Source organism: Pangasianodon hypophthalmus, chromosome 30 (genome assembly GCF_027358585.1).
Source record: "Pangasianodon hypophthalmus isolate fPanHyp1 chromosome 30, fPanHyp1.pri, whole genome shotgun sequence".
Classification (NCBI taxonomy): Eukaryota; Metazoa; Chordata; class Actinopteri; order Siluriformes; family Pangasiidae; genus Pangasianodon; species Pangasianodon hypophthalmus.
Window position 1 is genome coordinate 8854764 of NC_069739.1, and position 18249 is coordinate 8873012.

An 18249-nucleotide genomic window follows, 5' to 3' on the forward strand; every position below is an offset into this window, starting at 1 on the left:
GGCTTGAGGAATTTCAGGTTCCTTTTCTGAACAGTTAACCTCTTCAGGTTTGTACAAGCAATCTAACCAGTAACGACTGCCGTGTTTGATACAGCGGCTACTGAGTCAGAAAAACCTGAAGCTGAAATTTTAATGCTTGCAGGGTTAAAAACATGTAAATGTGATATTGAAAAATTTCATCGTGAATTTTAAGATATTGTTTTTTAACCAAAATTTTGTTTAAAAAATTCAGGAAATAATTCACATTAAAAAAAAAAATGTAAGCTATACATTTAAGCAGAATGTTGAAAAGTAATCAAGGTTAGTGCCCAGATTTCTGACCTTTCACAGACAGGGTGAGGCACTGAGATTGAATTTACTCAATATCACTGATATTTTGTGTAATCTGTATGTGTTGGCTTGGAGAAACCCATCATGTGGTGAAGGTTTGACATTATCTTTTATACATCGTTATATATACAGATATTCCTGAACTGAAATATGTTCCTTTTGCATGTATCTCAAGGACAAGTAAAGTTTTTCAAATCTGGTTACCACCAAAAGCTCAAAGGGGGAAACTGGCATTTAAAGACTCAGCTTTAGGTGCAGGAACATCAACATTTTGACAGAGGGTATCTGATTAAAACTGAATTAATTAGGACAGGAACTTCGTCAAATCATGACATCCCCTGTGTGGTATATAAGGAACTCACACTTAACTAACAAGCTTTTAAACTCGCTCCTGACCCGACACGATCTCTGCAGGAAGATAGCCAAGGCAAGACTAAAAAATAAATAAAAACTTTTCATTTTGTCATTCCCCTGAAACATATTAATGATTTCTTAAAGTTGAGGTTTCAAATTATGTTACAGGCAGAAAAACCCAATTTTCACCAAAACAAGCCATATATATATATATATATCGGCTGTTTTCCAGAATTCAGCCAGAGCGACATCTGATGAGTTTTCCCAGACCGCCATAGATACAACTTTTATTGTCTTGATCAGTCAGATACACAAGCAAGTAGATCTTACACACTCCTTCCAAGCCTCTGTCACTTTTGAATTCAATAATAGCAACCAAGTAAAACAACTTTTTGACACAAGTTCTCCTTTCACCATGGATGAATTAAGCGTATTTGCTCAGACAAATGTTCTACTTTTACGGGAAACTAACATTAGTTTTGTGCCTTTGTTTCAAACGACAAACAAAGTCAGAGTGAAAACAGCTGAATGTAAACCAAGAGATGTCTTTACACTGATTTGCCATTGGAGTGTGTGTTGGCTGGGTGAGACTTCAGTATGAAGATGCAGCTACTGACCCGACTCCTTTCGTAACAGGACACACACAAACACCCGTCTCGAGTCAGGCATTTAAAACTGAGAAGCGTAAGTGAATGAACATTGAGTGACTTCTGAGGAGCAGTGAAAGAATGTTCTGGATGCTGTATGAAGAGAGTAATTTTTTCTTTCATTTATGCTGAACAGAATCTCAAAGCAGAGCGCTCTCGATCAAGGCTGTTGAGTCGGCGGGTCAGAGAAGCTCAGTTGCTTAAGAATACAAATTAATGAGAACATGCACACGTATACAATTTCATGTTCAGGGCCGCATACTACACTGAGCTACACAATGCCTTAAGCCATTCAACAACTTCAGAAAACTCTGCCAAGGACACTGAGCAACTTGATAGATAAGGAATGAATTTTCAATTTAATATCAGAGTTCATATACAGAGTTCTACTCCAAGCTCAGTGAGTGTGATTTGGTGTGCATTTGGTGTTTGCTGATCTTCCACAGAGTGGCTGCTGAAAACCAATTATGTTTCCAGTAAATTCCAAAACTCCATCAGTCAACATAATGGGGTGGATAAGAGCTTGGAAAGGTCAAGGTTCAGGAAAAAAAAGCATGACTTTATACAAGGTTTGGCCTACTGGAAAATTCTCTTCCACCTGGGTATCTGATGTCAGACTCTATTGGTTAAAAAAAAGTCTGCTTGGTATGCAAGACAAAATGGCGTCAAAAAAAGAGTCAAAACTGTCAGAAACTCCATTTCAGAAGAAGAAATGGAGAAGAACTGTGATGAAGAAAGTTTACTATGATGCTTAACAACTATATAGTAACGAAGTAGGAATAGAGTCGTTACCACGAATAGGCTACATCTTTGGTGTCACACTGAAAACAAAATGAAAGCAGTTTCATTTTTTATGACAAATTCATCTTATGTTAACTTTCAGTAGTGGACAAGAGGAATAATGCATAGTCCCAAAACAGCTCTGACCCATCAAGGCATGGACTCCACAAGACCTCTGAAGGTGTGCTGTGTTATCTGGCACCAAGACGTTAGCAGCAGATCCTTTAACTCTGTAAGTTGCGAGGTGGAGCCTCCATGGATCGAACTTGTTTGTCCAGCACATCCCACAGCTCGTTTGGATTGAGATTTGGGGAATTTGGAGGCCAAGTCAACACCTTGAACTCTTTGTCATGTTCCTCAAACCATTCCTGAACAATTTTTGCAGTGTGGCAGATCAATCAATGCGCATTATCCTGCTGAAAGAGGACACTGCCTGTGTGTACTTGGCCTACAACAATGTTTAGGCAGGTGGTACGTGTCAAAGTAACATCCACATGAATGCAAGGACCCAAAATTTCCCAGCAGAACATTGCCCAGAGCATCACACTGCCTTCGCTGGCTTGCCTTCTTCCCATAGTGCATCCTGGTGCTGTCTCTTCCCAAGGTAAGCGACGCACAGGTACCTGGCTATTCACATGATGTAAAAGAAAATATGATTCATCAGACCAGGCCACCTTTTTCCATTGCTCCATGGTCCAGTTCTGATGCTCACATGCCCATTGTAGATGATGGACAGGGGTCAGCATGGGCACTCTGACCGGTCTGTGGCTACGCAGCCCCATACACAGCAAGCTGCGATGCACTGTGTGTTCTGACACCTTTCTATTATAGCTAGCATTAACTTTTTCAGCAATTTGTGCTAGAGTAGCTCTTCTGGGCTATTGGATGAGACAGGCTAGCCTTCGCTCTCCACATGCATCAATGACCCTTGTGCACCCATGACCCTGTTGCCAGTTCACTGATTGTCCTTCCTTAGACCACTTTTGGTAAATACTAACCACTGCATACTGGGAACATCCCACAAGACCCACCATTTTGGAGATGTTCTGACCCAGTCATCTAGCCATCACAATTTGGCCCTTGTCAAAGTCGCTCAGATCCTTACGCTTGCCCATTTTTCTTGCTTCCAACACATCAACTTCGAGAACTGACTGTTCACTTGCTGCCTAATATATTCCACCGCTTGACAGGTCGTAATGAGATAATGAGATAATCAGTGTTATTCACATCACCTGTCAGTGGTTTTAATGTTATGGCTGATTGGTATATATAGGGTTATGTTGTGATTACCAGGCTTGTGTGTTTAATTTTTTTTTTCTGAGCTTTCTGGACTTGCTCTTGTGTTTCAGATCGTTGTCTTACTGCATAACCGAACTGAGCTTGAGTTTTAGATCACAGACTGATGACTGGACATTTTCCTTCAGGATTGTCTGGTTGAGAGCAGAATTCACGGTTCCATCAGTCTTGGACAGTCCCTTTCTAATGGCGGAATCATGAACACTCAACTTATTTGAGCCGAGTGTGGCCTACAGTGCCTTAGATGTTTATCTGGGCTCTTTTTTAACTTCCTGGATGAGTCAATAATGCGATCATGGAGGAATCTTTGTAGACTGGCCACTTCGGTTCCAAGTTTTCTCCATTTGGAGATAATGGCTCTCACTGTAGTTTGCTGGAGTTCCAGAGATGAATAAATGGCTCTGTAACCCTTTCCAGACTGATATATTTCACCTGGAAAAAGACCAGGTGATTTTTTTTTTTCTTCAACTGTTCTTGGCTGACAGGAGTGAACCCCAATGTGGTCTTCTGCTGTTACAGCCCATCCACCTCAGGTTTCAATGTCTTGTGCATGCTGAGATGCTTTCCTGCTCACCACATTTGTAAAGAGTGATTATTTGAATTGCTATATTCTTCCTGGCAGCTCAAACCTGGCAAATTCATCTGACCTCTCATCAACAAGGCGTTTCCACCCCCAGAACTGTTGCTCATTCAGGGTTTTTTGTTTTTCGCACCATTCTGTAAACTCTAGAGACTGTTGTACGCGACAATCCCAGCAGATTGGCAGTTTCTCAAACCAGCCCATCTGGCACCAACAACCATGTTACAGTTAAAGTCAGAGAGATCACACTTTTTCCCATTCTGATGTTTGATGTGAACATTAACTGAAGCTCATCACCTGCATCTGCATGATTTTATGTGCTGCTGCCACATGATTGGTTGATTAGATAACTGCATAAATGAGCAGGTATATAGGTGTTCCTATTAAAGTGGATGGTGACTGTAGATTAGATAGACAGATAGATCTTATTTTACATTAGTGAACTCAAAACATTCTACATTTACTGTAACAGAAAGGGCCACATCATTCAAGTTATAACATCGAAATGAGACTAAAGATTTTGTGACAAAAGTTGGGGATGGAGGGTGTCCATTTAGATTTGTAGGACTATCCAAATCAAATGTTACCTAAAATGTTTAGCAAATGCAGGTTTGCAAATGGAGCAAATGAACTGCCACAGTGAAGGACTTAATGGGCTTACAAAGCAATTGTTGGTATACAATGATCAAAATTTTATCATCAAAATCCCAGTAGCGCCGTACTGTCAAATTAAATTTCCAAAATAGTTTACTATATTATCCCATTGTGCCATCTTATTTTATTAATCTTTTACAGATTGTTAGATTTTTTTTGTCTTATTTGTTGAACACTGCTGATCATTTGCTTCAATAAACACCTCAACTCTGACTCCACTTTTTTCACTAATGTCCTTTGATGCTTAATATGTCAAACTCATCATATAACCATATGTAGTATGGATGGAACAAATGCCTTTAAGAATTGTGGCATTTTGGTTGTATTGTGCACTGCTAGAAAGAAATATGACTTGTTGAACAGCCCATTTGGTTGTTGGTTATTGAACATGAACCGTATGCGAGCTGCACATCAATGATAAAAGTTAGATCGCTTAAAAAAAAAAAATAAAAAAAAAGTAGAAAATGATCTTCTACAGCAATTGCCCATAAGGATGATTAATGATGTCATGATAGTTTCTAGGGAGATTGTGGATTACAGTGAGATAAGAAACAAATAGCTTGCCTGAGCCTCCTTCTAAGACAGATGAGCTGTAATAAAACCAAAGGAAATGGAAAACAAAAGGTCTTGGTGAGCGTAGATAACGCCAAAGCCGTCCCACGTCTTTCTGACATTTTCAAAGTGATGATGGATAGCATTCCTGCCGCTGTAAATCCAAATTTTCCAGAATGCAACCCACATAAAATCCCTGATTCCCATATCTCAAGCTCAGTTAGAAGTAAGACCTAAGCAATACAGTGCAGGTACGCTGCTTTTTAGTGGATTTCCATTCATGTTCCATGAGTCCATAAAGGTTAAATACACTTCTCTCCGGTCTGCTGCATGCAACCGCTTATATTTACTGTACCAGCCCATTACACCAAAGATAATAGCCGTAAAAATAATGACATCAAGCACTTTAAAAGTCTTAGTCAGCATGGATCAGTGCAAAGGATTCATCTAAAGGCCTGAATCAACAGAACAGGCAGTAAACTACAACGTTCGACCTTGGCCTTGATGTTCTTACACTAATGGAGTTTCTTTAGCTGGTCCTGCACTTTAGCCATGACTAGCTATTAGGGACTTTATTAAGAAGTGTTGATGTTCGAATATCAATGATGCCACAGCCTGTCACTGGCATCTGTGAGCTCATGTATGCGGAAGAGGGCAGACAGCGCTTTCCAACACTGCCCTGTGACACAGTAGTAGAAAAGATGCAACTGGCTGCCTTCACATGTCATGGAGGAAGCAGATGTTACACTTTAATCTCCCTGGTTGTTGGGCAGAGTTGGGTTTGAATTGGCCAAGTTCAAATTAGGTAGAGAAGAAGAAAAAAGGAGGAGGAAAAAAAAAAAAAAAAAGAAATGTGGGAGAATGGAAAAGAAAGAACACACTGTGATCTCACATATATCTTCAAGTGAGTTTCCTCTGGACAGTGACATGACCTCGCATGTTGACTCGCATACTTCCACCCTTACACGACCCAAGCCATACCTGAGTACCTGTACTTAATTTAGTCACCCTTCTGCAGACCACTGATTGGTCAAACAGTCACTTAGTTTATTGACTACAAGGGACTGTGTCTGGGTGATTTAAGAGGCAAATACAGTTTTCTCAACAACCTAACACTAATAAATTTCTTACCCATGATCCAAGTAAATTTGGCCATCTTGAATTCCCAGTGGTTTCTATTCACCTTTTGTGCCTTGCCTAGGATATATCAAAATACAGCATACCTACTGGCCTTCATAAATATTGTAGAATGACATTTATGATTCAGCCACAGAAAAATAAAAGCATGCTCCTTTTTGTTGTGCTTTCATAGCTGAACTCGTAAAGTGATACAAGAGTTTTCAAGACAAAACAACACCCAAGATATGAATACTTTAAAAATATGTGTCTGGAAAAATACTTAGCCTTGTTTAATATTCTACTCGCATTTTGTGCATCTGATATTGAATGAAGGAACTGTTAGACTTTGCGCTGATAAATAATGTATGAAATATGTATGAATAAAGACAAGAGAGCAGACCATATACAAAACACAGAGGCTTCCGGCCCGCTTCGGTACGACTGAAAGTACCCTGCCAAGCATTTCATTTATGATTTCCATAAAAAATAAATAAATAAATAAAGAGCTTCACAAACACCACTCAATCTATTAACAGTTCACTCTGTAGTCAGAAAACTTTGCTACAACCGTGGCATATGTTGAAGTGCACCTACCGTCTTTTTTTAATAAAGAATCATCCTCCTTTATTATTCACTATTATAAACACATCACCACCTCCCCACCACACACCTACACACAGTCAAAATGCTGAAACGGTGACAGAATGCTAAATAAATAATGCAGCCTGAGCAAACACCTCATTAATGTGACTTCAGATATGACAAGCCCTCCGCTTAGAAAACAAATGCGTTAAGACTGAATTGGGAGAAACCTTGAATTAAAAAAAAAAGCTTTCTCAAGCGACAACTTAATAACTGCTCCCTGAGCATAGCCGCGCTTCAATCAGTCCATCAAGATAACAATGAGTAGGTGCAGAGGATGGACATGATGCATTTTTTTTATTAAGAGGAAAGCCAGTGAATAAAAAAACAATGCTGTAAAATACAGCCCCTGGTCATTTCTTATTTCATAATACAGTACAAAGTCTTAGGGACAAGTATAAAAAATGCTGTAAAGCAAAAATACATTCAAGAAATAATGAAATTAAACATTTTCCATCTAGCCAAGTAGAAATAAACTACTGTAATGAGCAGTAGATAGCAATAAACTGAACAAAGTCAACATTTGGTGTGACAACCCTTTGCTTTTAACAATGCATCTGAGCTAGTCTACCCGAGACACTTGGCACAGGAATTTGGCTGTTACGTTTTACTGAGCATCTTGGGGAATCCGCTACAGTTCTTCTGAAGAACCTGACACACACACTGCATGGTCAAAAGTATGTGGACCGCTGACCATCACACCCATATGTGCCCATTCCAAAGCTATGGGCATTACTACAGATTTAGTCCCCCCTTTGTTATTATAACAGCCTCCACATTTCCAGGAAGGCTTTCCACTAGATTTTGGAACGTGGCCGTTCAGCCACAAGAGCATTAAAATGAGGTCGGGCATTGGTGTCAAGAGAGAAGGTTTGGTGTGCAGTCGGTGTTCCAGTTAATCCCAAAAGGTGCTCAGTGGGGTTGAGGTCAGGGCTCTGTGTAGGACACTCGAGTTCTTCCACACCATGTCTTCATGGAGCTCTCTTTGTGCACAGGGGCATCGTCATGCTGGAACAGGTTTGGGCCTTTTAGTTCCAGTGAAGAGAAATTGTAATGCTACAGCATACATTCTATACAACTCTTTTTGGGAGACGTTCACATATGGGTGTTATAGTCAGGTGCCCACAAACTTTTGGCCATATAGTCTAACTCATGTGACAGCACAATCTGCACTCTTTCACCCTTGTGTCTGCATTGTTGCACTTAACTAGCTAACTAGCTAGCTGTACTTCATTACATCACCATTTTCATCCTACTCATCTAATCAGAACACGGGATCAAATCACTCTCACGCAAATCCTTAAACCGTAAACAATTCCTATCCAACATTATTCATCAAATTAATTATAAATATCATGTGAATTTAATGTATTTCAAATGATTCTGTCACTCCACAGAAACATTCTTTGGTAACATAATTCCCAAAAGACACACACTACTAGCATGCCTCTGGAAGCTTCCGTAAAGAATCACTCTAGTACCTTAAGTAAGTGAGCAAATAGCAAGCTCCAGAAGTAAATCTGACTCAGGTGTGTGATGCATTCGGGAAAGATGTACAGCTTCAGAATGCATCTCTCGACGAAGAAAAAGTGCTGAATGTTATCAACATCAACAGCTGAATCCTGACGCAAGAATGTCACCAAATAATCCCCAGAGAGGGAGATGGAGAAAAAGAACAAGGCAGAACGAGACAAAGAGCGATGATCTAATATATTCTAGCCACAGCTGCTGCACCAATCTGCTGAGCGTACACAGAAGACATTTGGGTTGAAAAATTAACACTGCACTTTCAGTGCATAATGGGACAGACAGTACGTCGTGAGCTACAGCAGGGTCTCCAGCTGGACATTGCTCTGAAAGCTTCTCTCAGCACTTTGGTAACTTTAGGCTCAATTGCCAACTCATTACTTTGTAATACCTGTTATTACCCACAACACACCTGGAGTGAAATCTGGGCCAAACGTCTATCCTATTGTTCTCTTTGTCCCATTGTTGTTGATCTTGAAGCTCTAGGTGCAGAAATAGATGGTATGGATTTATATTTCGGATAGATCCTGAAGACCTCGTCTGTGTTTAATTCAAAAGTCCAGGTTGAGGATGAGAGACTTGAGCGCTGGTCGTCCTGAACTTACTCCGATTAAATTAGGCCAGTGCTTAACCGTGCCGGCCAGGTTTAATGAGACCCTGTGCTTCAATCAGAGACTCTAAAACTCTTATATGAACAAATGACAGATTAGCAAGGACAAGGCACGAGGGAGGCAGGCAAGGTCTTAACACCACAGGCACAAACTGAAGGAGGACTCTGTATGCATGCCTCATTTCTGAGATGAGGCGAGAAGAAGAGTGGTAGTAGGGATTAAAAATGAAATATTTTGCATGGGAGATTTATATTAAAAAAAAAAAAAAAAAAAAAACGTTCAAAGAGTGCAATAGGAAATTAAACTTTCACAGCTAACTACAGATAAAAGAATTTCATGCTGGCTATTTGAAATCATCTATAATAGCATGTGTAATCCAAAAGTGCTTGTTGATAGATAAAAAAAAAAAAAAAAAAAAAAAAAAAAAAAAAAAAAAGAATTTTTTTTTTTTTAATAAAGCCTTACTTCTTTTAAGGCCAGTCCTCTTTTAAAACTAGGAGGAAAAAAAGCTTGTCACTAGGTAGATCACATGTTCCCCACCCTGGCCCTGGAGAAGCCCCTGTTCTGCACATTTTAGTGTTGAGACTGGGCAGAATCCTGGCACTTCTACTAGAGTAGCCTAATACATTTTTATTTGTCCATCCCTGTATTAAGTCATTTCCCTGAAGAAATACAAGATAACTACACCATATGGGCCTAATGTGGGCTCTAGCTTTTTCCTGTTACTGCTTTCCTCAAATGGTCACTGGTCCCCTGCCAAAATGGTGAAAGGAATCCAAATTGCTCTCTCCACACATCAAGGCTGGACAGTTTTCAGATAAACACTGTGTATCATTTCTGCAGTCAGTTGTCAGAACTGCTTCTCTAGTTGACAGCCGCTGAACAACTAACACAGAAGAAATGACTTTCAGTCACAGACAAGATATGAGTTTTAGTTTCATGTCTGCCAGCTGAATGTCAATACTGAGCTCCCCGGTGGTCGGTGGTTATTTATTACTGGATTATTTTCAACTCTTACTGAGCCCTGTGACCTGCCTGATAAATCATACCAAAAAGGATCATCACAGCTAAAAGAACAAAGACTTGAAGAAAGGTATACGGCCTCCAAAAATGGTAAATCCTAGACTAAAGGCTAATGCAACAGAGGTATACAAATACAATGAGTCAATGCTTATCTTCCAATTTAAGTAATAAGTGAGTGTAAACAAAGCAAATGGCTAAAAGCATCATAATTTCAAACTTGCAAGAAAGTCATTAGCATTTCATTGCACAGATTGCAGAGGTAGAATGGGAGCAGTTGAAAAGACGAACGTGTATGATTTTTTTAGGGTAAGGTAATGTAAGGTATTAACCCTAAGGCAAAGTATTACGTGGCTGACAGGCCTGAGCCATTTAAGTAGTGAAAAAAGGTTAAAGTTGTGAGGCTTTATCAGCAACACAATTTTTGTAATTAGGCAAATTATAACACCTAAGGGAGTCCTAGAGCAAGAACACCGGCTGCATTTTGAATCAGGCTGCAAGGGCAAGGAACCTCAAATATTTGTACTGGTAAGCAAAAAAGCTACAGATTCCATGGTCTATTCAGTTACCAAAAAGGACAATTTCAAACCTGACTGAATAGGCTGAATAAAGCAAAGAGTAGCAAAAAAGAGACACTTTCTATAACAACATGGCTCTGACAGTAGTGCTAGCCGCAAAGCAAATCACAGGTTTATATTAATATTAAAGTGTCACTTCTATAATGATGATTTACCCAGGGACTTGTACTGTAAATCTACCACATAAATGGATTTCTTTTTTAAAAGTGTGTGTAATCACTGTTATGGTAACATAACCTGCAAGGACATGTTTATTTGATCAGTTTTGGAAGGAGTCTCCAGTGTCAGTGCTTTGTAACAGTGTTTCCGACCAAGGAACCTCTTCAGTAGCATGACATGCTGCAATTTTTTTTGTCTTATTAATTTCAAGAAAGAAAAAATGAAAGGCTGGTAAGAGAGTGACTGTTTACAGCTGCTACAACGTGTGTGTGTGTGTGTGTGTGTGTGTGTGTATATATATATGTATATATATATATATATATATATATATATATATATATATATATATATATATATATATATATATATATATTAGTATATATACACAGATAGATAACAGGAAATAATTAACTTCAGGGTGGTAATGGTAACAGTAACACCACTTTGAGTATCACTTTGGTTTATTATTTGATCTATATGTATTGTTTAAATTTTCTTAAAGGCACCATTCAAATCCAAATTCTTATTATAAACCATACAGTAAATTTCAGTAGAAAAATGGATATTGTTTTGTTAAATAATATGTTAAGTAAGACATTGAGGAAACACTGCTTTTGTGCAGATTTAGTGCAGATTTTTCACTAAACAGCAACATTAACAGAGTTTAAAAATCTCTTTTCATTTGCTCTTACGCTCAGAAGACAGCTTGGTGGTGTGATGGTCAGAGGTTAAAATAAAAAGGACAACAAAGACAGGCACAGCATGGAGAGGAAGATTATAATAAGCTCCTGCACTTCAGTACAGTCACCTCCCTTGTTGTAAAACCTGTCATCCATTTCTGAAAGCCAAGATTATTCCAATCGACCTTGATCTTGGGATACTCTCAAAAGCAACCAAGAAGTTACTGGCAGCATGAACCTTCCCACCTACTCATGAACTGAAAATACATGACCAATCAGAGCAAGCCACAAAAAAAAAAAAAAAGAAGTTGTTGCTCCTCTGTGTGGCATGGAAAACAAATGAGAGCCATAGTGAAGAATGACACTGCACTGCTTCAGTAAGCGGCCACTTCATTTCCTTCACAGTGTCTTGCACCCCAATTCGGCAGCTGATACGTTGGGTAACCCTTCAATCTTCCAGTGTGCACAAAAGTGGAAAGAGAATTTGCAAGCATTTGTCTCCAAAAATTCAATTTCACCCTGAATGGAAATCTTGCTCTGCTTCCATGAAGTGAAACTTCTCTCTACATCATTTATTGTCTTTTCTCTGAGGGAAAAATCAGGATTTATGATTCGACACAGATATTTCGCAAAACACTCAATCCACACTGGTACCAGTGTGTATTGCCAGCATTAGTCAGACTCTATATGGCCAAAAGTTTGTGAACACCTGACCATCATTCCCATATGTGCTACTTGAACATCTCATTCCAGATTTATTCCCCCTTTGCTGTTATAATAACCTCCACTCTTCTGGGAGGGCTTTCCACAAGATTTTGGAGCATGGCTGTGGGGATTTGAGCCCATTCAATCACAAGTGCATTAGAGAGGTCAAGTAATGGTGTTGGGTGAGAAGGCTTGAGGCGCAGTTCATCCCAAAGGTGTTCAGTGGGGTTGAGGTCAGAGCTCTCGAGTTCTTCCACTCCAATTTTGGCACGCCGTGTCTTCATGGGGCTCGCTTTGTGCACAGGGGCACTGTCATGGTGGAACAGGTTTGGGCCACTAGGTTAAGGGAAACTGTTATGCTACAGCATACAAAGACAACCTATACAAGTGTGTGCTTCACAACCACATATGGGTGTCACGGTCAGGTGTCCACAAACTTTTGGCCATACAATGTATCTAGCCACAGAACTTTCATTACAGCCACCATCAATGGAAAAATTCAAGCAAGTTTGGATAATGTAAGCTCTGTGGTGAGACGGACACTGGACAAGTCGCTAACAGATTACACACTGGGACAACATCTAAAACTCATCAATCCCTGTCCTTGAGGGAACAAAATGCCATTAGTTTCTCTGCCACTGTGTCATGATATGGGATTTATAGCCAATGCCCATGAGTAAAGAAACTCTTAGCTTTTAACCTTTACTAGTTAATCATATTAAATTAATTCTCATTCATTTATTAGATGTTCTGTGGAAGGATTCAATCTTACTGTGTCTTATGTACGGTAATATCAGTTAATCTTAACCAGGCAAAGACTTAACCCCTCATGACATTCAAAGCACGGATGTAAATACACACAAGGTGTTTAAAATTGATTTACAAAGACACAGACGCCAAAGAAACAGACAGGAACTCATCAGAATAATCAGAAGGCCTAATTAAATGGGTTTTACTAGCCTAATTCCTGAAGATGTCTCATTTGTCTGAGCTGGATACTGGACTGAAGGCAAACAGAGATACCTGCAGATCTCCTAATTAAAAAGGAGATAAATTTAGATACAAGCGGAACACTATGAGCCAAATCTCATTAGCTGTTCAAACCTTCACGCAGAGGAATTTTATGAGAAAAGTTTGGAAATATCAACATGAGGCTATTAGTAACCATTTTTCCAGCAGTTCTAGAAATTCTGTTTATAAAGTTTAAAAACACAGTCAGGTCCATAAGTATTTGGACAGTGACCATTCGTAATGTTGCCTCTGTACATCACCATGGATTTGAAATGAAGCAATCAAGATGTCACTGAAGTGTAGACTTTCAGCTTTAATTCAAGGGGTTTAACAAAAAATATATCATTAACCGTGTAGGAATTACAGCCATTTTTTACATAGTCTCTCCATTTTCACAGGCTCAAAAGTAACTAGACAAACTAACAATCATAAATATTAGGATTATTTTAATACTTGGATGCAAATCCTTTGCAGTCAATGACTGCCTGAAGTCTGCACCAAATGCTGAGTTTACTCCCTTGAGATGCCTTTACTTCAGCTGCCTTCAGTTGCTGCTTGGTTGTGGGTCTTTCTGCCTTCAGTTTTGTCTTCAGTAAGTGAAAAGCAGACGTAACTGGGGTGAGGTCAGGTGCCTGACTTGGCCATTTAAGAACATTCCATTTTTTTGCCTGAAGAAGCATATCAGTTTTGCAGCATTTGACTAAATCACTTAGACCTCATCCTGCTACTTCTTGACCCAGTTCCATTGGCAGCCGTACATGCCCATGCCATAACACTTCCTCCACATGTTTGACAGATGATGTGGCATGCTTTGGAGCCCTTCCTTTCCTTCTCCATACTCTTTTCTTCTCAACACTCTGGTACAAGTTAATCTTGCATCAGAACTCTGGTCAGGCCTCTTTTTTTTTTTTTTTTTTTTTTTAGAGCCAAAGTCTAGTCTGGCCTTTCTGTTCTTGAGTGTTACCAGTGGTTTGCATCGTGAGGTAAACCATCTGTATTCACATTCATGAAGGTGTCTCTTGGTTGTAGACTTTGACAATGATACGCCTACCTCCTCCAAAGTGTTTCTGATTTGGCTACATGTTGTGAAGGGGTTTTTCTCCATCAAGGAAAGAATTCTGCAATCATCTACTTTATATATAGTGGATATACATACGCATATAGGTGAGATGGTCAGGTGTCCACAAACTTTTGGCCATAAAGTGTGTCTGTGTGTTTCTGAATCATTTGTGCGTTAATTAATAAGACTAATAAAAATATTTCTACTGACAACGAGGCCTTGCTTATAAACAACAACTGCCATCAGATGGAGGCAGAGAAGAAAGCAATACCAGGCAAGACATGCTTAGCCGTATAACCCTAATATCTCACTGACCTAATTCTAGTGTACACTGATAAAAATCTGCTATAGGTTGGTGGCTGAATCATTTTAAATTGATTTTGTAGGAAGTAATAGCTATGGTTCAGTTTAGTTCAGGGCAGTAAAATTGGTCAGCACTTGAAATCATCAGCAATCAGTGTGTGTTTCAATTTAATTTTGTCTCGCAGCTGCTGCAGTGGACGGTATCTCAGAGTTATTGCAGTTTCTCTATCAGCTGAGAGTCTCCTGAATTTACACCAAACCCAAATTCCCTTTTTAATCTCACCACTAATTGGTTCCTTATGCACCACCACTAAGACTCTGCCAAGCAACAGTGTGTATCACCTGTGAGTGCACTTGAGGTGTGTTCGCACATGTGATCTGCAAGTCTTAATTGATCTCGCTGTGCCGCTGAACAGGCATTTTCTTTCCGCACGTCGCTATCTGGGAGGGAGGGCATTCGAGGGCCAAGCTTCCGCTCTTTCCAGAGCTGTTTAACATGACTCTGAGGCTCTCCATCACCTCCATTTTCCTCTCTACACGGCTTGCTAATGGGCTCTTAACACTGGCTCAGGCTGAAACTAATCCAATCTAAACTCATCTTCCTCTCTTCAGCTGCCGGGCTGCCATCCCATTTTACGATGATAAAGGACGAGAGAAAGCAATATACACAATGGGCTTTATTGGCATAGGCGGCATTTTTGGAAGTTGCTGTTTTGCCTCTTTCTCCTGTGAGGAATATATTCAGAGGCTGTGAAGGAGAAGGAATTTTGGGAGATGCATTTCTAACACAAACAGGCGTCTCTGTCACTAATGGCAAACACAGGACTTCCCGAGACTGATGGAATTATGGCAATACGAACGAGACCCATGCTGGCCGCGGTGACCCTGCAGGACAGAAGCTCTCAGAGCTTCACTGTAGTCTGGAATGAAACGGCGGGAAATTCCCAAATATATTCCTCACAGGAGAAAGAGGCATATCTATCCATCAGAACAAGTGAACCAGATTCCTGCACTATTCCTCCCTTGTTTTCTTCCTCTTTATCTCAGAGAGCACTCTGCACTCAGCAGATGGTCACAGAATAAAGAGACTCTTTCAGTCACCAGAACAAGCTAGCATGACTTCACCCTTTAAAAAGCTGCATGGCACAAGGGGTCACAAAGAAGCCCAAGATCGACTAGGGGTAACAGACTTGTTCATACAAGATCGGAAAACAATGTAGCAATAAAGATATGAGTGATAAGGCCGGGGCTGGCTTGGTATGCATGAGAAAGACAGATGTAATGGATATTTTAACAGACCAGTTCTGAGACACAGATGTTGATTGTATCCTAGGCACTGTAGAGGCCAGACCATGTCCTAAACAACAGCGGAAGGAATGAACGATCATGGTTGCAGTGAAACAAAGCAGACTTCTGAAGAGGCCTCAAAGGCTCAAACCTTGAAAACTACATTAAATTAGTCTGTGAATGAGTCTAGTCATGAGATACACTGCATCCAAAAGGGTCGGAGATTAAAGTTCCCTTAACTTACTGCATTAGTTACTATTAACAAACCATGAACCTCAGCAATAACAATAATAATAAACAAACCATAAGTAATGTTTAAGTAACAAAGTTAACATATGTAACAAATGATATTTGTTTAATTGCTAATTCATTACACCGGCAGTGACTTATGTTTATTCAATCCACGACTAAGATAAAAATGCAAAGTAGAAAAAAATAACCTCACAGCATGTTCATGAATGTTCATAACTTACTGAACTCTGGTCTCCTGTTATAAATTTTGGAACTTCAGCCTCAGAATTTTGCCAGTTAACAACCACAAACATATTCATATCAGTCATGGTGGGTTTATTTGGCCGATTATAAAAAATAGATCAATTAATAAAAGTGTTTTGTCACATTATTAATGTTACTGGTGCATTAGTGCTGAAGTTCACAGTTTCCTCATGTTAAATAATGTGTTAAATAATGTCAGTACAAGTAATCTTAATGTGCAGTGCTAATGCAGACAAATTTCTGAAATTTTTTTCTTTCTTTTGTGATTTTTTTTTTAAGCTACTCTTAGTCAAACATACTGACAAAAAGCAACAAGATGAAGTAATAAAAAAGAGCCTTTGCTCCAAAGTCATGGGGGTCAAATGCAAACCGTATTAAAGAGCATGCCAAAACCCAACACCACTGGTGTATTCTTAAAGTGCTCCAAGCGTTAGTTACGCTGCTAAGCACTCAGCCGGTACATGACTATAATATGACATCAGACTTGCACAAGGGTCACATTTAAGGTACTGAAACTTTTTTTGTGTGTGTTTATATACAGTCATGTTCATGGCCCGCTCCTCTCTTGGGTACTGCTTTGGATCAATGCTGAGTGTAATTTTAAAACACAGTGTCGTTTTGGTCATAGCAACTGGTTAAATTAACTTACCAATGTTGATACTCCTGATAGTTTTGTCTTATTCTTTGTTGTCTGTATAACAGCCTTAACATGTATGTGCTAGTGCAATCATTAGATTATTCCCTACTCATCGTCCATACAATATTTCCCAGTTGCCTATCAAGTGTTCTCATCATTTTTTTTTTTTTTACACCACCAATGAATGGTGAGCATATCCAGGAGCAGACAAAGTTCTCCAGGACAAGCAAATGTTGTATTCAGGCTATTAGTTTTTTTAATTCACGTTTGCCTGGGAAACAAGTAGGTTCAACAACCAGAGAAACAAACAACAACCTACTGACTTTCATTTAATAATTATTAATGTTTAAATACAATGCTGCAACAACAGCACAAGCTACTGATTCCGAATCCCACTGCCTGACAGATTCGGAATACACACGTCGTCCAAGGCAATGTGGTTGGATGCTGAATGTTTTATATTGTGCGACCTCATCACAATCAGGAACGCGAGAGTATGTGGAAATAGTAAAGAAACTGAGCAAACAAGCAAAGCTGTCATGTAGGCCTCATAGAAACCTATGAGGTTAAACATATCACGGTCGACAGAAACTAAAGTCGCTATCTAGACCTGCATAATATCTTTTACGTGCGATGTGAGGATGAAAACTTTGTTAGAAGTGAATAATGACCACATATTCATTCGTTTCTTAGTCTGCACTGATGCATTTCAGTACCTCGCCACACATCGGCATACATAACCAACAAAAAATGGTGGCTTGGATACGGAAAGAAAACATATCAGATACCGGATACTGTAACAAATGGCAAAGATTGGAGCTGGATTAGGAAAAAAAAAATATACTTTTGGAACTGGAAATGTTTACATATAAAGAGACTTGACTGCATACCACTCTTCTTTGGTTAGATTGTATGCATTTTGTTATATTTATAGTTTATTTATACTTTATTATATTTACAGTGTAAGTGCAAGTGTGTGAAAGAGACTAATTGTGAAGTGCTTACACAATTGTGAAGTGCTTTAAAACACACATTTTAAAGCTTAGTAGTTTTTAAAGAAAATATTGGATGGGTATGGGCTGATGCTCAACCAGTTAGTACCTATGCTAGTTACCTCTTAGTCCATTAAGTTTCTGGGCAACCAAAACATAGGACTAGGCAACACCCTGGAGCTTCCACTTTGCCCAAAAGGCAAGCTAAAGAATGTATGATTTGTCCACCT

At 39.3% G+C, this 18249-nt stretch overlaps 1 protein-coding gene across 1 annotated transcript in view; it reads right to left on the reverse strand.

Annotated features, from left to right (window-relative positions):
* The window catches only part of rngtt (RNA guanylyltransferase and 5'-phosphatase), a 118222-nt gene that overhangs the window by 39530 nt on the left and 60443 nt on the right, over positions 1 to 18249 (reverse strand). The gene's annotated exons all lie outside the window — the stretch shown is intronic.